Source organism: Mastomys coucha, unplaced genomic scaffold (genome assembly GCF_008632895.1).
Source record: "Mastomys coucha isolate ucsf_1 unplaced genomic scaffold, UCSF_Mcou_1 pScaffold21, whole genome shotgun sequence".
Classification (NCBI taxonomy): domain Eukaryota; kingdom Metazoa; phylum Chordata; class Mammalia; order Rodentia; family Muridae; genus Mastomys; species Mastomys coucha.
The window spans coordinates 102,307,103-102,331,941 of NW_022196904.1; the positions used below are offsets into that span (position 1 = coordinate 102,307,103).

Consider the following 24,839-nt stretch of genomic DNA (forward strand, 5'->3'; position numbering starts at 1 on the left):
TATTGTTTCTAGTTCCATTTTTAGATCCTGGATGGTTTTGTTCATTTCCTTTACCTGTTTGGTTGTGTTGTCCTGTAGTTCTTTAAGGGATTTTTGTGTTTCCTCTTTAAGGGCTTCTAGCTGTTTACCCGAGTTCTCCTGTATTTCTTTGAGGGAGTTATTTATCTTCTTAAAGTCCTCTATCATCATCATGAGAAGTGATTTTAGATCTGAATCTTGCTTTTCTGGTGTGATAGCGTGTCCAGGTGGAAGAATTGGATTCTGATGATGCCAGGTAACCTTGGTTTGTGTTATTTATTTTCTTATGCTTGCCTCCTGGCATCTGGTTATCTCTAGTGCTACCTGCCCTGGCTATATCTGATTTGAGCCTGTCCTTCTTGTGAACCTGGTTGTGTCAGAACTCCTCAGAGTCAAGCTGTCTCTCAGATCCGGTGACTCTGGGATCCTGTGATCCTGTGATCCTGGACCTGTTAGATCACCTGGGAATAGAGCTTTCTCTAGGTATTGTGAGACTTGCTCTGGAGTTTGTGCCCAAGGTCTGCTCAGGGCACCAGCCCAGGCAGACCAGAAGGAACCTGTGCCACTGGACTGGCAGAGTTCCAGTGTACCTGGTCCCCACTGGTCCCAGTTGCTCCCAGTGTTGGGACAGATGTGTCCTCCTCACCTCTAATCCTATCATCCTGGGCTTGTTAGAGTGCCTGGTAGTGGAGCTTACTGTGGGTGTTGTGAGACTGGCTGAGGAGTTTGTGCCCAAGGTCTGCTCAGGGCACTGGCCTAGAAGGAACCCATGGAGTTCCTGCGTGTCTGGGTCATGAACATTTTCTTATTAAATTTTAATTTTTGTCGTCTAGTTAATGTCAAAAATTTTCACATCACTAGAAATATTTTCAGAAATTGTTTTATGATGTGCCTCCATGTGCACATAGTCATGTAGCATCAAACCAAAAAGCGGTCTTTGTATTTGACTCATAGAATGTAGGAGAATCTCTTCTTTAGTTTATATCAATGTATACATATTATTATTATTATTTTCATCTTTCTGAGTCAGAGTCTTGCTATATAGCCATAAACTAAGTTCCTAGACCAGAAGACTGGTCTCAAACTTATGTGCAATCCTCCTGTCTTAGCATCTCCCATGCAGGGATTACAGGCATGTGTTACCACAGCTGGTCTATGTGTTGTTTCTGCACATTATTTTCAGTTGTAAGTTTTGATATCGTGGTAAGGGTGAGTTCTTTGGCTTATCTAATGTTTTAAATAATTGTTCATTTTTAACAGGTGCTTCATAGTAAAATTTCTTAAGCCCTGTCAAACAAGTTAAACCAGTAGTATCAATTAGTTTCTACAACTCTGCTTCTATCTTGGAACAGTTAATTTGTGTAAGGCCCAATTAATACCATGAAAGATTCAGAGTTACATTTAAGAAGACAGGCAGGGATTGCTTGTGTTCTGTTTATTTTGTAGGAGGATTTTTCCTACAAACTAGATTTTCCTTTGGATCTTCCTGGGAACTCTGTAATTTTAGAATACATTATTTTTTTTACCAGTAAATGAATACTATTCTTTCAAGATAATGAAAATATCTTGTAATACTATAATGGCTCAGGTATTTGGCATAATAAGTGTGTACAAGACACCTTATTTTGTGACTGTATTCCTTCTTGATGTAACAGGGACATTGGAAAGCCATAGTATTTATTAGGCAATATATGTGACTACAAAGTCAATTTGCAAAATGTCACAGGCACCTGTAAATTCAGTTGTAGGCACTATGGATTTTGTTGAAATCTTTAAATCAGCAGATGTTGTGGATTTATTTTTACATTGTATTTATGTGTGTGATTGTTGGGTAATAAACCTGGGACCTTGTGTATGCTAGAAAATTTTCTGAATTTCCTTGGTATTCACTATAAATGTCTCTCTTTTCATCTCTAATTTTATTAATTTGTGTCCTCTTTCTTTTGGTTAGTTTGACGAAGGCTTTGCCATTTTTATTGAACTTTTGAAAGAACCAACTCTTTGTTACTTTGTATTGTTTTAACTTTATTAACTTCCATTCTGACCGTAATTATTTATTTCCATCAGTTGGTTTGGATTTGACTTGTTCTTCTTTGTCGAAGGCCCTAAAGTGTATCAGTCGGTTAATTATTTGAGAGCACCCTGATGTTTTAAACACAGGCATCCATGGCTTTGCATATCCTCTTAGGACTGCTTTCCTTGTGTCCCACGAGTTTTAGTATGCTTTGATTTACATTTAATTCTAAGGATATTTTTTTCCTTGTTTGACTTCTTCCATGATACATTCATCATCCAGTGGTGTGTTACTTAATCTCCCAGAGCTTGTATGTTTGCTGTTGCTGTTGATTTCCACAATTGGCATTGGCTATTAAATAGCCAACGAATGAAGAAGCCAATGGAGGAATGCATGTTAAGGGGGAAGGGGGGGGTACAGAGTCTGACTATAGTCCCAACTACTTGCTGATATGAGTCTCAGTTCTCTTTAATTTTCTTCTCAGTATTCCAGATGCCCATCACACCTTTTTGATTTTTGCAAGATCAAGTCATAGATGGGCAGTCGCATAAGAGTTGGCTTTGTATGCTGGCCCCATCTCCAAGGAAGTACTTTACAAGGCTGGATCTCAGATACTGATCCTGTTTTCATGAATTGGGTTGCCAAAGTTAGCCTCAACTTTACTGCTGTCTTGCACACTGCTTAGAACATGAGTCTATTTTTCCCTAGAGCCCGGCTTTGATACATTTTTGCATTATTGAATATTGTACAGTTTCAAGTCTAAGTTTCTCCCTCATAGCCTAGAGGTATTCTTCTGGCTAAGATTTTGTGTATAATCTAATGACACTCCCATGAATGGGGCGTCCATGGCTACTCACTTAGCAGGGAACCTTTAAAAACTTCATCTTTCTGCTGCTCCACAATATTTCACAATGGCAAGTGTGCCCTTTTTGAGTCAGTTCCAGGAAACTCATTCTTTGCCAGTGGTATGGTAGAGTTCTTCTAGCTTGAAGGCTCTTCAGAGGGATTGAGAGGGTACAGTTTACTGTGACAGAGAAAGTGTGTTGGAGTTCGTGGAGGTGGGAGTATGCAGCTTGGGGTCCTCACAATTCTCCTTCATTCTGTCTTCTTGTACCCCATCCTCACTGTATCTGGGTGAACAGTTTTTACAAGTGACTCACTTATTCCACTGTGGCTTCTTCATCAGCTCTGGAGTTACCTTCTTAAAACTTTGCAAACAATGGAACAGAGACATTAAAAAGTCAAACTTCCTGGCTGTAGAGATTGCTCAGTGGTTAAGAGCACTGGCTACTCTTCCAAGGGAGCCGGGCTCACTTCCCAGCACCCACATGGTAACTCAGAACTCTGTAACTCCAGTTCCAGGGAATCTGACATTCTCTCACATGCAGGCAAAACACCAAAGTACGTAAAATTAATAAAGTAGAAGATGTTTTTTACTTTAGAAACACCTTTTTAAAAAGTTAAACTTTGGGCTGGAGAGATGGCTCAGCGGTTAAGAGCACTGACTGCTCTTCTGGAGGTCCTGAGTTCAATTCCCAGCAACCACATGGTGGCTCACAACTATCTGTAGTGGGGATCTGATGCCCTCTTCTGGTGTGTCTGAAGACAGCGACAGTGTACTCACATACATGAAATAAATAAATCTTAAAAAAAGTTAAACTTCCTATATGGTACAGTGACCCTCTGCAATCTAAGTCTAACTTTGTCTCCCAGGTTCAAACCTTATGAGTTGCTATCATATACCTGAAGCCTTCGGTGCACTTTGATCTTTATTATCTTGACCATATGTACCCCATGTCTTTGCATTTATCTATCATCTTGATCTTATGTACTCCATATCTTTGCATCAGATACAGTAAGCAGTGAAGTGGTAGAACTGAGAAAGATCCTTCCTCAAAAAAAGTAGAGGGATGATGTGATGTTCAGTTTTAATTGTCAAGTTGACAGGGCCTAAAATCCACTGGCGTATTAGTTACTTTTTTGTTGCTGTGATGAAATACCATAACTAAAAACCAACTTATAGAAGAAAGAGTTTATTTTGACTTATGGTTCCAGAGGGAGAGTCCATAATGGCAGAGAAGTTATGGCAGTAGGTGGCTGGAACAGGAAGCTGGATGATCACATCTTAACCACACATAGGAAGCTGAGAAAACAAGCAGGTAGTAGGGCAATGCTATAAATCCCAAAGCCTGCCTCCATGATGTACTTCTTCTGGAAATTTCTACCTCCTAAATGTTTCATAACCTCCCCAACAGCACTGCCAACTGGGGACCAAGTATTCAAACACATAAGCCTATGGAAGACATTTTTCATTCAAACACATCTGTGAAAAGTCTCCATGACGTTTTTATTGTCTACATCAGGTTGACCTATAGGTAATGTGTGCAGATGATTATCTTGATTGCCTCATTGATGAGAAAGCAGTAAGCATTACTCCCTGTTTTGGGGACCTGGACTATATAAGAGTAGAGAATGTTAGTCAAGTACTAAGTATGCATACATTCACTTATCTCTGTTCCTGAATGTGATGTAACTATATGCTTCAAGTTCCTGCCTTGAATTCTCTATAAAGATGGACTATAGCCAGGCAGTGGTGGCACACGCCTTTAATCCTAGCACTTGAGAAGCAGAGGCAGGCGGATTTCTGAGTTCGAGGCCAGCCTGGTCTACAAAGTGAGTTCCAGGACAGCCAGGGCTACACAGAGAAACCCTGTCTCAAAAAACAAAAAACAAAAACAAAAAACAAAACAAAACAAAAAGATGCACTATAACCTGGAATTGTGAGCTAAAATTAACCCTTTATTGCCCATTTTGAGCTAAAATAAACCCACATTGCTTTGTCTGGTTTTTCTCTCACAGCAGCAGAGGCAAAACAAGCATAGCTGGCAAGATCAGTGGATAAAGATGTTTGCTGCATGACTTAGTCAGGGTTTCTATTCCTGCACAAACATCATGACCAAGAAGCAAGTTGAGGAGGAAAGGGTTTATTGAGCTTACACTTCCACATGGCTGTTCATCACCAGAGGAAGTCAGGACTGGAACTCAGGCAGGTCAGGAAGCAGGAGCTGACACAGAGGCCATGGAGAGATGTTTCTTACTGGCTTGCTTCTCCTGGCTTGCTCAGCCTGCTCTCTTATAGAACCCAAGACTTCCAGCCCAGGGATGGCACCACCCACAAGGGGCAATTGAGAAAATGCCCCACAGCTGGATCTCATGGAGGCACTTCCGCAACTGAAACTGCCTTCTCTGTGATAACTCCAGCCTGTGTCAAGTTGACACACAAAACCAGCCAGTACACTGCAGAAGCCCAACCTGAGTTCAGTTCTTAGAACCAGCGTAAGGCAGAAGGAAAGAACCAACTCCACAAAGCTGTTCTCTTACCTCCACACATGGGTGAGCACCCATGTGTGCCCACTCCATGTCCATGCACATACATATCACATACACAATAATAACAAATAAAATAAGCATTCAATATTTCTAAAAGAAACAAACAAAAAAACTGATGTAGGAAGAAAGAGCTGACTCCTGACAGTTGTCCTCTCACCTTTACACTGCCTTGGCAGGTGCACACCTACACTCATTCACCTGCCAAGTAAAAATATTAAACATTCAATAAGCCTGATGCTTGATTACGGCTAATCTCATCCTCTAGAAATAGTGCAAACTAGTATTTCCACATCCCCATTCAAGTAGATCTGAAAGATGTCCCTGGCAACAACACCAAAAACAAAAACTAAACAGAAAGGTCTAGTTAGGAAATGGAGCAGATCTTCAGTTCGTTTACGACAGCTTGAGGGTGAGGAAAGTTCTGCAAGTTATAGAGCATATCTGTAGCTCCTTTGTGATATATTGATGTTGTGAACACAGTGATTCATCAGATGTGCCAATCTCTGTCCATTTCCTACTACTCAACATATCATTGGGCCAACCCTGGCAACAGAACGTGACAAGATACCATCTAGGGAACTTCTGAACAACTTTGATTGTTAAAATTGATAGGTAAACAGAATGTTCTCTTCCTTCCTTTGCCCTGCTTGCTTGGGCCCCTGGAACCGTACCAGCCTCTCCATGTTTAAGGCAACTACTGGTGAGTAAAGAAGTAAGAGAATTTCGGAGTCCTTACCTGCCCCGCAGGTGTGCTGCCCCAAAGGCAGAATACATTTCCCTTCGGTTTAACTCTGAGTGAATTTATTTTTTGCCACAGAACCTTTTCATCTGAAACAATCCTGTGCCCTTGCATCCCAGAATTTAAAGAAGGTCCCATGTGCATAGAGCGCACAGAGCGATCTGTAGATTTGGTACATGGGAAAATGAGTTTGCTTAAGGTAGAATACCTTGAGCGTAATGTCCTGTTCCTTGCAGTCAAGAGTATTCCAGATCTCTGTTTAGATCCTCTAAATCTCCGTTCTTTCATCCACAATAACACCCGCATTCTTGTGTCTAGTAAAGTAGAATTGAAGTTTTCAATTCAAGTTCATGAAGACAGCACCTGGTTTTACAGTGAAGCTGATATTTTATTGCTTAGCTAAACTACATTTACTTATTTGTTTACTTAGTGCGGGTGAGCACATTAAGTGCAACAATGTGGTGCTCATAGAACAACTTTTGAGAGTCAGTTCTTTCCTTCCACAGTGTGGGTTCTCTGAACTGAACTCAGGTGGTTAGGCTTGGCAGTAGGCACCTTTACCTACTGAGCCGTCTTACCCGCTGGCCTCCACTTAGTGTAAAGTCTGGCCTCACAATGAGTTTTCAGTTTGTGTGGATTCTCAGAATCAGATGAATTTGAACCTGTGCAAGCTGAACTGAAGATCTTTGAATGGAGATAGATTTAGCTCCATAGGTTGCTGGGCAACATAGTTTATGAATAGGAAAGTGGCCTTACGGGTCAAACTGTCCCTGTTCAACTGGAATCGTGCTTAAATTGCTCAGCATCTCTAAACTTCAAAAGCTCTCTGTCTGTTACTCCCTGTGTGTGATACACATGTATTATGTTAGAGGCTATAAGAAGCCAAAAGAAGGACTTATTTTCTCAATTCTGAGGTGCATGCTCTTTTTTTAGTATTTCGGAAATTGGGGATTCTGTTTGGTGGTTTATTACTTATTTTGTTGCTGTGACAAAAACACCCATGAAAAGTAACTCAAGGAAGAAAGGGTTTATCTTAGCTCACAGTCATGGTGGGGATGGGCATGGTGGTGGGAGTGGCTCTCTCTAGCTGTGATGTCAGGAGAATAAGACAGCCGGCCACACCGTGTCCACAGAGAGCAAAGCGCAGATGCTGGCATCTAGTTCACATTCCCCTTTGTCCCTTTTATAGCATCGGTCCCCAGCCCCCCGAATAGTGAAACCCACATTTAGAGTGAGCATTCCTCCTTCATCTAAGTCTCTGTAAATATCCTTATAGGTATACTCAGGGGTCCTGTAGTATTGGCAACCCTGCACCTGTTGGCAAGAAGACATGACAACGCTACTGCCCTGGGATCAGTATGGCTGTTCCTAGACTGGGGCCCAAGGTGAGAGAAACTTGATTACATCCTGATTCAGTCTAGTTAGCTATAATGACTGTCCATCACAGATGAACTTATATATTCACTACACATAATAAGATTAAATTTCAATCTTTACGATAAAGAACACTAAACATAAAAGAAAAAATGTTAGCATTGATAAAACTTTTCTAAAAAATCTATTATAAAGAGACCAAAAAGAAAATGAGCAGGTGCATAACACACTGAAAGAAAATATCCATAACACAGCTCCTTGTTATGGGCTCCTTCCAGATCTATCCCTCACAACTCTCCAGAATTTGGACTGCTAGAAGCTCAGCAGTTGAGTTCGTATCTACACACTGTGCTTGGTCAGAGGGAGCTGCCAGGTATTGGACGCCTCTTTTGTAAAGGGTTTGGGGAAAATCCAAGTGTAGATGTCATTGTTATCAACTAAATCTGTAGTTCTTTGTTGAATGTATTTGGAGCAAATTGTTAAAAAAAACAATATGTTTACTACAGTTTTGAGGGAGATCCACTATTTAACATTCAGGTAGAGGAGGAAGAAGAAGGGAAGGTGCAACTTGCCACATGTTGTTGAGGTATGATGTAAGAACATCATTGTCAGATTTAGCAACGCTGAGGTCACTGGGCCATAAGGTAAGAAGAACTACATTACATAATGCAGGTAGAAAACTCATTGTACTGTGCCAATGAAAGGATAAGTGTAAGTGAATGTAGCAAGGGAAAGAGATGAGCGTCAAAGTATGAGACCGAGGTGTAGGAACAGGCTGGAATTGCTGCCTGGATCCGGCAGGCAACATTTTACAAATTTAACGTGATGGCTTTAAAAAACATTTTAAAAATTATTTGTAGGTTTGTGACAAGTGCACATGGCAGCCAGAGAGGGCATTAGATAGCCTAGAGATGGATTTACAGGCAGTTGTGAGCCCCTTGGGAACCCAAATGGGATCCTTGCAAAACAAAGGAGCTCTTAATCTTTAAGCCATCTTTAGTTCAAGCTTTAGTTTAAGATATCATCTCACATATTATGGACTAGCTTCAGACTGGCTGTGTAGCTGAGCATAATCTTGAGGGTCTGCCCTTCCTGCCTCTATCACTGAACATCAGCATGAACCACCGTGTCTTGGTAATGGGAATTGAACCTGGGGCTTCACATGTGCTAGGCAAGCACTTTAACAACTGAGCTACATCCCAATCCCAGCTTAATGACCTTTGAAAAAGTAATACATTTGCTTGGTTCAAAGATCTAAAAAGTTACACATTAAGAAGCCTTACTCAGAGCTGGGTGGTGAAGGCACATGCCTTTGATTCCAGCATTCAGGAGGCAGGAACAGGCACATGTCTCTATGTCCAAGTCCAGCCTGGTCTACATAGTGAGTTCCAGGACAGCCAGGTCTACACAGAGAAACCCTGTCTTAAAAAAATAAACAAAACAAACAAAAGGTAAAACAACGAAAAAGTTCCTGCTCAGATATATTTATTCCTTTCCTTCACCCTGTATTTAATTACATTTATTATTTTCTTTAAATATCTTTAAGCAGATATGCTGAACTATTAATCTAAAAATTGTATTCTTCCCCTCTCACACAAAAGCAGCCTATAGCTTTTACTTTCTGTCCATAAGTATATAGATCGTGCATCTCTTCAGACTAGGCCCTAAGAAGACTGCTGTATCCAGTCCTTTGGTATTGTACCCTGTGCTTCACTGAATCTTGTACAGATGAGAATTCATCCATGCATGTCATGCTCAGAAGACATTATTTCAGACTAGTACTCCATAACCTCTGGCTCTTACAGTCTTTCCACCCTACCTACCATGCTGTTCCCTGAGCCTTGGGGTAAGAAATTATGGTGTAGATATGCCACTTGGCTGAGCACTCCATAGACATTTATTCTTTGCACCTAAGCCAGTTGTAAGCTTCTGCATTAACTGCTATACATTGCAGGAGAAACTTCTTTGATGATGTATGATAGCTACACATTAATATTTGATTGTAGTGACACTAAGTTAGAGGGTAGTTTGATGCTATGTTCATTTAGTTAGTTTTACCTATCTGGGGCCTACGAGCTCTTCAGCTATGGGTTCTTGGCCATACTTACAGCACCAGTCACATATTTTCTCCTGTAGAATAGGCCTAAATCCAGAGAGTGGTCTGTTATTCCCGTAATATTCATGTCACCATTTCATCTATGGGCTTATCTTGCCATGATGATTGCTGTAGCATGCTCACATGGTTCACAGCTGAGTTGAAGTGTTGATACCCCATCCCAGCAGCCTGCATAGCGCCTTGAGATGCTGTGAAAGCTAGCAGTAGGGAAGAAGTTCTGAGGTCAGTAGCAACTTAATGTCTCCATGTCCTGTGGTCAAAAAGAATGGTGTCTTCAGCAACAGAGCTTTATCATCAAGCATTGGTGGCAAGCGAGTGCAACAGTGGCAGCTTGTGCTTTTATGGGAATCTCTTGGCCTTTGTGTTTCTTCTTCTAGTGTCTTTTCTATTCCCTATCTTGTCTCTTTCAGTTCATAAATCCCTTTCTTCTCCAAATCTATCTACTCTAGCTTTCCAGTAAAATTTTGTATTTGTATTGGATGTTTTTGTCTTAATATTCTGTGAGATACAGTAGCCGAGTTTTCACTGTGATTGTGAGAACTGATCTGTCTATCCTTCTCTCTCTCCTCTTTTTCACCATTCTCTTCTTAATTATTACACTTGTTTTCTCAGATTCTTTATCATGGAAGCAATCTAGAATTTCCATTCTTCTCTCCTCTATTTCTCTCTATTCTTCCTTCTCCCTCTTTTTCTCAGCTCTCTGTTCCTTTGGAAGTTTTTTATCTCTGATATTACCCATGTCAAGTAGGAATACTGTAGACTCTCCATGGCCCTTTCAAGAAGTTTTCCAGATGTCAAATTCCTGATCACTTTCATCAGATAATATGAAGACTGGCTCACTTCTCTGAGTATTTTGCAGTGTGATTTGTCACCATAAGGCATCATGAAATTATATGATGATTTCATCTCCTCTAGGAGGGACTGTGTTGACTTGATCCATTTCCAGCACTCCTTTCTAGACCCAGTCCTTTCAGGTCTATGTTGAATGACATATGACCACTAAGAAGAGGCATTTGCTTGTAGAGTGAACTGCACTGATCACAGAGGTATATGGGCAAAATGGACTCTAACTGGGTTGTGTAACAATAAATGAAGGATAAGGAGGAGAACTAAAAGACCATGTTAAATGTCATCAGATGTGTCTGATTTGTTAAGGGCATTCATAGGTTCACAAGGAGCATGCTCAAATGTGTCTTTCATTTCCTTCTATAATTTACTTTCACAGAACTCTTTTCAAGGTTCCCCTTAGCTTTGTTTTTCCTGAGACCTCCTCTTTTGGACAAATTTACCATCTGAGGACAAGCCAGAAGATGATGAACTTGGAGATCTGGGAAATTCTCTGTATCAGGAAGATCTGCTCCAGGATCTTAGAAGAAACATATTTTTAGACTCCTGGAACACAAATGACCTTGGACAAGAGTCTGCAGTCATCTTGTAATCTACTTCTTCCTTCTTTACAATACCCTGTATTAGTTACTGTTTTATTGCTGTGAAGAGACACCATGAGACATCAAGGCAGTTCTTACAAGAGAATGCATTTAATTGAGGGCTTGATTACAGTTTCAGAGGCTTAGTCCATTTTCATCATGTGTGTGTGGGGGGGGGTGGACATGGCAATAGGCATGGAAGACATGGAGCTGGAGAGGTAGTTGAGAGCTCCTGCCTCATCTGGAGAGAGAGAGAGAGAGAGAGAGAAAGAGAGAGAGAGAGAGAGAGAGAGAGAGAGAGAGAGAGAGAGAGAGAGAGAAAGAAAGAGAGAGAGAACAGAGACGGAGACAGAGACAGAGAGACACAGAGAGAGACAGAGAGACAGAGAGAGACAGAGAGAGACAGAGACAGAGACAGAGAGAGAGAGAGACAGAGAGAGAGAAACTGGGCCTGGCTGGCATGGGCTTTTTGAAACCTCAAAGCCCTCATTGACATACTTCCTCCAACAAGGCCATATCTCCTAATCCTTCTCAAATAATGCCATGCCCTGGTGACTAACCATTCAAATATACAAGCCTATGGGGCCCATTCTTATTCAAACTACCACACTCTACACCCTGGCTCCCATAGGCTTGCATCTATGTCATAATGCAAAAAATAAACCCACAAACAAAAAAAAAGCAAAACAAAACAAAAACCGCATTCAGTCCTGCTGCAGCATTTTCTCTGTCCAATCACATTAAGGCAGGGACAGGCCTGTGATTGGACAGGAATAGAGAGGTGGAGCGAAAGTTGGAGGAGGAAAAAGGTCAGGAGCAACAGGAGAGAGGGGATCATGAAGGCACATGATAAGAGTGAGCCAGACCCCACAAGGTTATACAACCAAGCAAAGGTTTTTACAAAATAGATTAATTGAGTTAGAATATTGTCTTTATTATTTGGTCCTGAAATTATTGTATTGGCATCTTGTAAATTGTGTTTTTGTTATTATATAAATCTGATTGGATATTAAGGCCTTAAGAGTCATGCTTTACTTACCAGGTCTTAGGTGCTATTTAGATGAATGATTGTGGGGGTGTGTAAAGAGTTGCATGTGAACGAGATGGTTTTAATAGCTGGAAGAGAATAATAAGAGCCCTCCTGGACTTGGTGGTGCCAGTCAATACCGGCTCAAGAATGTGGGCCGGTAGGAAAGTTTGATGGGTGGATTCATTTTCCCAATTCCCACAACACAATCCAGCTTCAAAAGTCCCTATAATCTATCATAGTCTCAATACTGTTTAAAAGTCCAAACTCAAAGTCTTGGAGACTCATGGCAATCTCTTAACCATAGCCCTCTGTAAAATCAAAACCAAAAAGCATATCATGTGCTTCCAGTATACAATGGCACAGGAGAGACGTTACCATTCCAAAAGGGAGGAAATGGAGTCTATTGAAAAAATACTGTACTAAAGCAAGACTGAAAACCAATAAGACAAACCAAATTCTGCATCTCCATGTCTGATATCAAAGTGCTCTCCAACTCCTTTCAGCTTTGTTGACTGCAACCTACTTTTCTCTCTTGGGCTGGTTCTACTTCCTGTTAGTTGCTCTTCTTGGCAGGTATCCCAAGTCTCTGGCAACTTCAACATCTTGATATCTCCAGTCCAATCCAGGTCTCACCTTTCTAGTGTCACACCATGACCTCTCTGGGCTTTCATGCAGGGATATCTCTAATACACATCTGACCTCAGCAGTTCTACTTAGCCATGAAAGGAGATTCTACAACTCCCTTCTTGTATCCTTGACTCTAAAGCCAGAACCAAGTGATCAAAGCTGCCAAGTTCTGCTGCTTGATAGGGCTGGAACATGGTCCTCTCTTTCAATTACAATTGATTCAGCTTTCTGCTGTTGGTGGTCTCCTTCACTGTTTAAGCGGTCCTTTAGCTCTTTTTCAGGAGTTGGAAGCTTATTGGATTTAACATCAGACTTTCCTTTAAACTTTTATCTCCTTGAACACTGAACTTGGCTTTATTATACTTCTAAGTGCCCCTTTCCCCCACAAACTGTACATTTTGTATTTCTCTTTGTCCAACTTTCTCCTTTTCATTACAGATCTGCATAAGAGTTACCACCAATAACCATATGACACAGTTAGTACTAGGCAGCCTTGAAATGTCCTCTGACAATGTACTGCTAATCCAAAACTCTTCAATTTAGTCTCAGCCAGATTTTTAGGACAAGGGCAAAAGCAACCACACTTGTCACAAATATGATACAAGAATTGTCTCTAGGCCACTTTCTAATATTCTTCCCCTCTGAAACTTTTTAAGCTGGGTTCCCCACAGTTCAAATCACTGTTAGCATTGTCTTCCATGTAACCACTACAATGGGCCAGTAAGCCATTACTTAAAGGACCCAACTGATTTTCTAGTTCAGAGTCCCAGTCTTCCATATTCCTCCAACAAGCATCATGGTCAGACCTATCACAGCAACGCACGACTCCCTGGTACCATTTCTGTCTAAGTCACTGTTTTATTGCTGTGAAGAGATACCATAAGACACCAAGGCAACTTTTATAAGAAAAACATTTAGGTGTGGACTAGCTTACCATTTCAGAGGCTTAGTCTATTATTAAGGTGGGACATACGGCAGCAGGCAGGGTGCTAGAGAACTTGTTGAGTGGTACAGTCTGATACAGAGACATAGAGAGAAATGAGGGGACAGAGTTTGACATGGGGTTTCTGAAGCTCAAAGCACACCCCAGTGAAATACGTTCTCTAACAAAGCTACACCTACTCCAATAAACCACACCTCTAGATCCTTCCCAAATAGTGCCCTGATGAATAAGCATTCAAACTATGAGCCTACAGGGGCCATTCTCATTCAAACCACCACATAATCTCCCTCTCTCCCTCTCTCTCTCTCTCTTTTTCTTTCTCTCTCTCTTTTTCTCTTTCTCTCTCTCTTTCTCTCTCTCTTTCTCTCTCTCTCTTATTCTTCTCTCTCTCCTCCTCCTCCTCCTCCTTGCTCTGTCTGCACAAAGCCACTGTCTTAGGGTTTCTATTCCTGCACAACATCATGACCAAGAAGCAAGTTGGGGAGGAAAGGGTTTATTTGGCTTACTTCCACATGGCTGTTCATCACCAAAGGAAGTCAGGACTGGAACTCAAGCAGGTCAGGAAGTAGGAGCTGATGCAGAGGCCATGGAGGGATGTTCCTTACTGGCTTGCTTCCCCTGGCTTGCTCAGCCTGCTCTCTTATAGAACCCAAGACCTCCAGCCCAGGGATGGTACCACCCACAAGGGGCCCTACCCCCTTGATCAGTAATTGAGAAAATGCCCCACGCTGGACCTCATGGAGGTACTTCCCCAACTGAAGATCCTTTCTGTGATAACTCCAGCCTGTGTCAAGTTGACACACAAAACCAGCCAGTACAAGTCACCTTATTCCTCTATTATGCCTGTAATTTCAGTGATAATCTCTGCAATAAATATCATCCCTACTGTGAGATCTTCAGTATACCCTATAACAAGACCTAGAATGGTATCTCTTCTTCCTAGAGCTTTGATCTTGATCAAGAACTACAGTGTGAGCTACACTTTGATTTTGAAGAATGCTTTCTAGAACTGGAACAACACTGTTGCTTCTCTTTCTAGAACTGGAACAACACTATTGCTTGTCTTTGTGTGTGAAGGATCCAAATGTCAGTGATGCCTGAGATATCACAGAAAGCCTTCCAAAGGTCAGGTGTGATGGCTTATGCATGGAATCGCTGTGCTTGGGAGGCTAAGGCAAGGAGAGTCCTATGCATTTGATTGAAGTCAGCCTGGATCCCATAGTGAGTTCTAGGTCAACAAGGTCATCTGTACAGTAAGACCTCCTTTAAAAAAAAATTTGGACAGCATTTCTGAAATATCAAACTGTAAATTCTAATTTTTGACACACTGAAACATGATTCCTGAGTTTTTTTTTTAAAATTATTTTTAAGGCATTTATGTTTATATGTGTATGCTTGTGTGTACAAGTGCCTTTTGGCTGCAGAGGCCAAAAGAGGGTGTTAGATTCTCTGGAACTAGAGTTACAGGTAGTTGTGAGCCACTCAACGTGGGTGCTGGAATTAAGTTCTTAACTGCTGAAGCATCTCTGCAGCTCCTCCTGGGATTGTTTTCAAACATTCTTTCAGAGGCTGGGGGTGTGCTGTTGCACTTATGAAGGTCAAAGAGCAGCTTGTGGGAGTCGGCTCTCACCTTTCGCCTTATGAGTCCTATGGATTGAACAGGTCTTCAGTCTTGGTGGCAAGTACCCTTACCTTCTAGGCCCCCATTAGAAATTTTAATAAGGTAGGCTAACATTGGATTTTGTCACTATTAAAGAGAAGGCCCTTCATCCAACTGCTGTAGAAGACTTGGCTTTGAGAATGGTTTTGTGGGAGGCAGGTTCTCAATGTTACCACAACCTACAACTGGAGTCTCACTGTCTTAAGGCCTGTGTCACATCAAATGTCCTTTGTCTTTTATGTTGAAACACAAATATGCTCGTGGTTAGAATGTGACTAAGGGAGGAGAAGACAGAGGGTTTGAGAGAAAAGTCCTTAGTGAGTGGGAAGAATGTTAGATGAAGAGTCCCTAGGGTAATATAAATAGGTGACCCTTAAAACTGAGTGCTCACTAAGCATCACTAAGCCCTACTCTAATGACTTCTGAAAATTCGTGTAAGCGTCCGGAACAACTTGATAAAGTAAGTTATATCTAAGCCACTGTACTTATCAAATGAGGAAATAATAGAAGATAAGTAGCTCTCCCATTGACAAGTCGTTCTTGTTCACACAGTAAACAACAGAGCAGAACGGAGAGGCCCCAGGGCAACTTTAGCTCTACCAATCATGCCAGGTAGTTACTACCCTGCCATCCTACTTCCTGCCAAGCAGCTGCCAGGGCAATCTGGCCCGGGAACTGGGTTAACATGCCCAGGGCTTCCAGAGCTTTCTCATCACCCCTCGAAGGGAATCTAAAACAGATTGTCTTGGACTAGGCAAAGAATTAAATTGGAGGGTGGGAGTGAGGGGCAATAGAAGCTGTTTACAGCGCTCAGAAGATAGTAGCAAGCAAAGAAGGACAGGCTTGAGAGGAAGCAGCACTCGGTACTCGTACTCTCACCGCAAGGAGTCAGAGCAGTGGTTTCCTGGTCTCCATGACCCTCTGCTCTGTTGCTCTTTCGGCCTTGTCTTTAGGAGCTCTGTAAAAGTTATGAACACTGGAAGAATGCAGAGAGCTGAGTTTCATGACACAGCTCTTAAAACCTAGTGGTTTAAGGAGACTTTATTTGTTGCTCTCAGAATTGAGCTTAAAAACCTCTGGGTTCACAGTTCTCGGAGCCTTTAAAAGAACTCAGTCCAGATTACTTAGGTATTTCAAACAGCAGCAGAGTCTTTGCTGTAACTATAGTAAACCTGGTTCATAGTTTGTTTGCTTGTTTTTTTTTTAATTTGTTTTGTTTTAAACCAGTTCTTCAAGACTGCAGCTCACAAAATTATGTACTGTGTGAGACCTGATCTCCATGCAACAAAGAATTTTTGAGTTTCTCTTGCCCTTTAGCCCCAGTAACATTTTACTCTTTGGTTTGGTCATTTTGATACTATCCATTCTAACTGGGGTAAGGCAGTATCTCCTAATGGTTTTGATTTGTATTTTTCTGATAAAAAGGATTGAACATTAAAAAAAAAATACATGCACTAACCACTTTTGTGTCTTTTTTTGACAAATGTTTGACAGATTACAATAGCCAAGCTGTGAGATCAGTCAAGGTGTCCATTGCTGAGTGAATGGATAATGTTATACATATTGTATTAAATTATCTTACTAGACCCCATAAATATGCATACATAAGTGTCTTCATATTTATTAGGAGAAAACTCTTTAGATGTCACATGTGACTAAAAGTAATTAACTCCAAAGAGTTATTCTGAGAGTTTCTGTATTCACTTTTTGCATTTATGTTTTCTGAAAATGAACGAAGAAATTTTTAAATAAGAAATTTAATTATGACATCAATAATAGGAAATAATTAGAACCAGTCAGCAGAATAAGGTTAAGGAAACAGGAAGATTCTTCCAGAAAATTCTGTCTTGGAATCTTTTCCCCTGCACATTGGATTTCTCTTAGGGTGGGCCCAGGAGGTCAAAGGTCTCTTTACTTGGTATAACAGCCAGTCACAGCTGGATCATAATCATGTGTAACACTTTCTATTTGAGTTTGCAGATTCTCTCTGATATGTCCCTGTCTTGGAATCTTCATATTTGTATCGTCCACTAGACTTGGTCATGGTTCTCTATGCCTAACACATCACCCGAGAGAAAGTGGGAACATGCTGCCCTCTCATTGCACATGTTCCATCTTCAGTCATATCTGTAGCTTCCTGCATCAGCATTACCCCCAATACTGCAACTCTGTCACTTGATGCTCCTCCTCAGTCATACTATTAGGCTACAATAATAAATCCTAGTTTTGACTTTTAAAGGGTAGGAGACAGGGGCGTATATGCTCCATAATGTGGAGATCAGAGAACAACCTGGGGTGTTGGTCCTCACCTTCCATGACATCTCTTGTTCCTCCTCCCAGGTAGACCAGGATAGTTGGTACATGAGCTTTTAAGGATCCTTCTGTCTCTTTCTCCTCCTCCTTTTCTTTCTCCTCTCCCTCCTCTTCTCCCTCCTCTTTCCCCACCTCCTCCTCTCCCTCCTCTGCAGGAGTGCTGGGGTAACACAATTGTGCTATAATAACATCCATCTTTACATGAGTTCTAGGATCTGAACTCAGGTTCTTGTGCTTACCCAGTGAGTGGTACCCATAGAACCATCTCCCCAGCTTCCATTTACATATTTAATTTTCATGTCTCAATAAAAGGATTCTTTTGTTTGTTTGTTTATTTGTTTGTTTTTCAAGACAGGATTTCTCTGTGTAGCCCTGGCTGTCCTGGAGCTCACTCTGTAGACCAGGCTGGCCTCCAATTTAGAAATCCGCCTGCCTCTGCCTCCCAAGTGCTGGGATTAAAGGCGTGCTCCACCACCACCCGGCAAAAGGATTCTTAAAGCTTCCTCCACAGGGGGTTAGCCATCCTCCCCTTGTCAGCCTCAAAGGCAAAGGTGTGACAAAAAGTATGGTCTTGTGGCAAAACGTATTTGCCTGACCTTTTTCTGCTGAGACTTCACTGGAGTTGCTAGGCTAGCATTATCCATATGCCTGTTTTCAACTTTTCCTTGTCCTTGACTTATGTGAGCTGAGGGGATGAGTCAGGCTCAGATGTCTTTCCTTGGGAATTCTAAACAAGAGTCATTTGAACCTGACAGGACAGTTATCTGGAAGGGAAGAGAATTTCTGCCATGCTGTTTCCCCAGACTTCTCTGAATTCCTAAACTTTTTGTTTTGTTTTGTTTTGTTTTGTTTTGTTTTGTTTTGAGACAGGGTTTCTCTGTATAACCCTGGCTTTTCTGGAACTCACTCTGTAGACCAGGTTGGCCTCAAACTCAGAGATCCGCCTGCCTCTGCCTCCCAAGTGCTGGGATTAAAGGCATGCGCCACCACCGCCCTGCTCAGTCCTAAACTTTTTGAGGTATCATTTACAAACATGCTCAGGTCACGTGCGCAGTGCCACTTCACGTCATTTTTCTCCTTCTAAAGAGAAACAATTTGATGCTAATTATTAATCAGGACACTAGCAATGCCATTTAGACTGAACTAAGTGGAGTGGAGTGTTATGGAGAATTAAATTGAGTGAGATATGGGATTAACAGCATGGTCAATCCTTGAGACTATCTGATATGCTATTTCTTATGATGTGAAGATTGGGTTCAAACACCCAGAACCTTTAATATATGGTTGAGACTATTAGGAAAGACAGTGTAGAAAAAAGAAAAAAGAAAAAAAGTTGGGCTCCAGTTACACCACATCTAATCATAATCTGAAAGACTGTTCTCTTCTATAGAGATATTTGCATATCTGTATGTATTGTTAATCAATTCACAATTAGCTAAAAGTGGAATGAGCCCAGATGTCTGTAAACTGATGAATAGATAAGAATGTGGTGCATACAAAATAGTATTTCATTTATCTGTAAAGAAAAATGATTATGAAACTCCCAGGGAAATGGGTGGAGCTGGGCTGGTGATGCAGCTTTTGCTGCCAGGACTAATGACCTAAGCTTAGTCTCTGGAACCAAAATAGTAAGAGAATGAACACCTGAAAGCTGACCTCTGACCCCCCACACACCAAATAAATAAATAACTAAAATGGAGGGAAAACAACAAAATGGTTGGAACTGGAAAATGTTATATTACACGAGGCAACCCAGATTCACAAGCAAATGTACATGTGCTCCTCTTCTATGTGGATTCTAGCTTTTAGTTATTACATTGGTAGAGATCAGGAAGCTAGAAAGAGACCATGAGGTGGGGGAGGGGAAGAGGACAGAATGAGGGAAGGTCAGAGTAGAACACGTGACATGGCAGTAGAACTATGCAAGAAGACAGAGGAGAGCAGGGGTGGGGAATGGTAACCATAACGAAGGATGTATGGAAAGCTTTATGGAAACCCACTACTTTCGTAAGCTAATTAATTAACAGGGAATTCATACCTGATACTGTAAACCTGTCAAATCTTGTGGCTCAGAGGTCTTAGCACCTAGGTTGAACAGCTGGTTTGCTAAATGAGCACATTGTTAAACTGCCTTCTACGTATTTATGTTTATTCCCATCAGCACCGCTGACCAGCCTTGGTCAGAGAGTTTTCTTTTTGTAGTGGACAGCAGTCAGTGAAAACCACATCTAGATTAGACTCACATCTAGTGAACGTGCTGAGAATGAGAGACTGAGGACTCAGGGAGCATCATGGGAGATGAGGATGGGAAGTGACAGTACTGTGAAACACTGTGCTCTGGACTTGACACGGCAGCTGTACCTGTGAACTCTCAGCCGTTGGAGTTGTCTGCATAAGACCTGCTCATGGCTGAGCTGTCAAAATCACTGCCCCTAGGTGAGGCACTATTGGCAATTAATGGCTAATGTAAGAAGAAAGTCTTTTTTCTTTAAGGATATGATCACTATTAAGTTGCTCATGATCCAGTAAATAACTCGAGGCCCACACACATGCTATCAAATCATGATTAAACTCAACAGGTTATAGTAAATAGAAAAAAAAAAAAGAGACATGAGAGTAAAGCAGATCTGGGAAGTGATGGGAAGAAGGAGACCCAAGGGATGGGAGAGGCTAAGAGAGGTGGTAGATATGATCAAAGTTCATCACCTGTTGTGTATGACCTTGTCAAATGATAAACACATTTTTTAAACCAAGGTTGAAATATTGGAGGAGTAAAAATCCAAATCATGTGGGATTTTGATTGGGAAAAAGTGGAGAAGGCCAGTGGAAAAGTGGAGAAATGACGGCTTACATGATAGAAATGTTTGGGTAGAAAACTATCCAATGTAGTGCATGCCCAGGGGTTAAGGAGGCTGCTCGAATGCGGGCAGACTCACGAGGGATGTGGTTTGGGTATCTAAGTCAAAGGTTGCCGTGACTGATGAACACAGTCAAGTTCTGTCTATAACAAGGTCTAAGACTATGTGATTCTGTGGCCATTCGTGGGCTGAAAAGATCAGGTCTGGAGCTTGTCCTTAGCAGTGACTGTGGCAGACGCTATTTCTCTGGGAGCCAATAAGCTCCAGATAAAGAAAGATAAGGAAGCTGGGAAGAATGACTGATAACAGACTTATCACTGACCTTGGCACAGGATTCAATCTGACACAGGAAAAAAAATTAAATAAAAATGTTTCACTACTGGCACCTGATAATAGAAACCTGCATGTATCAATTCGCTTGAGACAACCTGGACAGTTAGCTTTTTAACTAGACCAGCTTCGATTGTTGTTAAACATTGCACATAGCTTGTGCAAAAGTTAATTTAATTAACTGAGAAAGCAAGGTTGTTTTCTGTCCCTTAAGATTCTCACAGAACAATGTCTAAAACAAGGTCTTGGATGCAGAAGAGAACCCTAGGAAACAGGAATAGCAGTTAGAGAGAATTTAGGTGGAAATGAATATATCTTTAAGCCAGAAGGGCAAACATAGGTAATGTATCTCTCTTGAGGCACTCTAAAGGACTATGTAAAGTGGGCCTGGCAGTTGTCCTGAAGACGGGATGGTGAGACGTTTTCCCCAGGTGATTCTGACTGCTTGTGAGACTTTCCCTAGATACTCCTATACCAGATGAGATAGAGCAGGGAGAACTTTAGCATAGGAGCTGTTGGGCTGCACAGGAGCATGTGCCCAGAGCTGGCTGCAGAAACTGCTCCCAGGAAGTAAGATGATTTAGAAAAGATTCACCACCACCCTGACCCTCACTCCAGGGACAATTCAGGTCACACCAGAGCTGTTAGGTATTATGGTTTTAGTCACCTTTGCTCCTGCATTTAGACATGAAATCAATTCCCTGTTCTCAGCAGCAATCCTCTGTCTTGCTCTTAGTCCCATCAGCCAGTTCTGGGCTTGTGTTCTAGAGAAAGGTTTCCCAGACTCCTTGATAACAGAAGGGGACACTGGAGATTATTCTAGACTGTGGATTTCTTTGTCTTGACCAGTCACCTATTGGTCACTTCACATAGTCTATTATTTTGTTGACATCTTTCATGTTCTTAAGGAGAAATGATTATTTAGATCCTTTGCCTATATTTTAAGAGTTATTTGTCCTTCCTTTTATGATAGAATGGAAAGAATCCTTCATCCATTATAGAGTCTAGTCTCTTATCCAACATAAGTGGTATTCAGAATTCATTTTTTTTCACATGGTATCACAGCACCATTAGTTGAAAAGACTACTCTTTTCCAACCAGTTTGACTTGGTACAAATATATTGACTAAGAATTAGAGGTGGCTCAGCAGTTAGGCACTGAGGACCCAGATTTGGTTTCCAGCACTCACATAGTGGCTTCCAGCCATCAGTAACCTCAGTTCCAGAGGACCTAATGCCATCTACTCAACTCTGGAGCAACACACACACACACACACACACACACACACACACACACACACGGAAAATACACATATAGAACAAGTAACTCCAAAAATGTTTCTTTTCTTTTCTTTTTTAAAGATTTATTTATTATTATATGTAAGTAGACTGTAGCTGTCTTCAGACACACCAGAAGAGGGCACCAGATCTTATTATGGATGGTTGTGAGTCACCATGTGGTTGCTGGGATTTGAACTCAGGACCTTCAGAAGAGCAGTAATTGCTCTTAACTACTGAGCCATCTCTCCAGCCCCTCCCAAAATATTTCTAAGAAAATATATTGACTGTAAAATATGAAGGTTAATTTTGGGATTCAGATCTACTTTACTGACCCCTGCCTTCATTATAATGTCACTTTACACCACTATCATAAAATCTTTATCACCATAGTATTTTAGTAAGTTTTAAAACTGTCAAGGGTGGGGCTGTGCTATAGTTAGTGGTAGAGAGCTTGTCTAGCATATGCAAGACTTTGGGTTCAATATCCAGCACGTGAAAGTGGACAAGCTTGAGTTCTACAGATCTAGTCTTCTTTCAGTGATCATTTTGGATTGACTGTTTTAGATCTCTTGAATTCCTATAGTTAAATTTGGAGCTTAACTGTTCTTTATAATGGATTACTTGTAACACACTTCAGGAAGGCATGGAGCACACAATCTGGGCATAAATGCTGGAAACCATACACTGATTTTTGTTGTTGTTTTGTTTTGTTCTTCAAGACAGGGTTTATCTGTGTAGCATTGGCTGTCCTGGAACTCACTCTGTGGACCAGGCTGGCCTAGAACTCAGAAATCAGCCTTGCCTCTCTCTCCTGAGTAATGGGACTAAATGTGTGTGATAGCACACCTTGCCCATACACTTGTTTATAAGTATTCTTAATGTGTGTCATGACACTATGACATTGATACTCAGAGTGTGACACATGAAAGCCTCAATGGGAATTTCTGAAACTTACATGTTTCAGATAATAATATTCAATAAAATACGTTCTTTAAAAACAAAAACAAAAACTGCGGTCCAGGGGTGGTGGTGTCCATAGCTTGTGTGTGGGGATCAGAAGACAACCTTTGGGGGTCAGTCCCCAGCTTTTCACCTTGTTTAAGGCAGGGTCTCCACAGCTGCATACGCCTTTGGAGATTCACCTTTCTTCTACCTCCATTTCCCGTAGGTGGCCCCGGATTACAGATGCTCAAGCTATTGTATCTGACTTTTGTGTGGGTTCTAAGGACTCAAATTCAAATCATAAGGCTTGAGTGGGAGGTACTCTTATCTACTGAGCCATCTCACCAGCCAGAATTGATGGTCTTTCTCAACTCCTGTGAAACTGATAATAAGGTTCAGTTGAGGAGGTCTCACTCCTGACCCCATAACAATGCCCATGTATCCATCTAATAAAACTCTTTCAAAGTAGAAACCAGATTCTGGGCACTCCTTGTCTATTCAGCTCTTCTTCATTGTGAAAGGTGTTCAGTACCTGCATTAATTGCTTTTCTCTAACCCAGATAAAATATTTCTTAATCATTGAAAGGTAGCTCCCTTGAGCACTGCTCATCTTGTTTTTGCCAAGGTCATCCGAGTTACCACATCCAGTGATCCATTTTTCCTTTGCCTCCTTTCAGCTCTGTGCTTCCTCAGGAAGAGCAGTCCACTGCCCACATTGAGAACTGAGTCTTGGAGCTTCTCTGGGATCCTACTATCTGCATCTTAGCCTACACTTGACCACCTGGCTTGGGATGTGTTCAGTACTAGCCTCTCTCCACCACACTCTCCCAGGGCATGCTCTAGGATATCTTAATCGTTGCTTCCGGGTTTCACAACTTATAAATACCTTCTCTAGGCCTTTTATCTTCATTGTCCTATTGTGACCTATATATTTTTTTAACTTTAGTTCAACTAATCAAACATGTTGCCGTTCTCAAAAATAATAAAAATATGTCCTCCTGTAAACTTTAAAGAGTTACTTGCTGCATGTAGACATAGCATCAGGCCACTTGGAATTTATTTTATATGCAGTTAGAGATCAAAATACATATACATATTAAATTTAATTGACCTATTTTTAATTGACCACAGTAAAATCTTTCATAGCAAATATTTACATTTTTTTTGTATGTCTACCTGGGTCTTCATCCTATTCTTTTGATCTATTTGTCTATTTTTTGTAATAAATTCAACATGGTATGAATTACTGTAGCTTTATAAGGAGCTATGCTACCCTTCAGAATAGGAGTTTTATTTTATATGTGTAATGTGTGATTTCATACTTTTTATTATAAATTTAAATCATCTAGTCAATTTCTGCAAGGACTCATATATGTTCTGGGATATTAATTGCAATTGAATTAATTGCATTTAGGAGAAAAATGATATTTTAAATGCTTTGTATGGCAATCTGTACATAATTAGAAGTTTTGTTCATTTTTGAAGTACTGGAGATTCAACCTAGGATCTTGTACATAATAAGACAAATGCTCTTCCACTGAATTACATCCCCAGCCCTGAGTAATTGGGCCTTAGTTAATTGTTCTCAGTGGTTTGTGGTTTGTGACAGAGTGCCGTGGTGCCTCTTTTGCTAGACTTAGGTAGAGAGTGGTTCTAATTTATAAAAATATATGACATAAAAATTCATTTTTATATGTTTTTTTAAATACATTTTTTTTAATTTATTTATTATATGTATACAATATATCTGTCTTCAGACTCTCCAGAAGAGGAAGTCA

The 24,839-nt window shown here is 41.0% G+C and overlaps 1 long non-coding RNA gene and 1 pseudogene across 1 annotated transcript in view; one reads left to right on the plus strand and one right to left on the minus strand.

Annotated features, from left to right (window-relative positions):
• LOC116101352 overlaps window positions 1-17,534 on the minus strand; it is a 59,899-nt pseudogene extending 42,365 nt beyond the window's left edge.
• Window positions 17,535-19,576: 2,042 nt separating this feature from the next.
• The window catches only part of LOC116100863, a 30,854-nt gene continuing 25,591 nt past the window's right edge, over window positions 19,577-24,839 (plus strand). The window contains exon 1 of the long non-coding RNA XR_004122697.1: window positions 19,577-19,658. This is a non-coding gene — a long non-coding RNA (uncharacterized LOC116100863). The remainder of the gene's footprint in view (window positions 19,659-24,839) is intronic.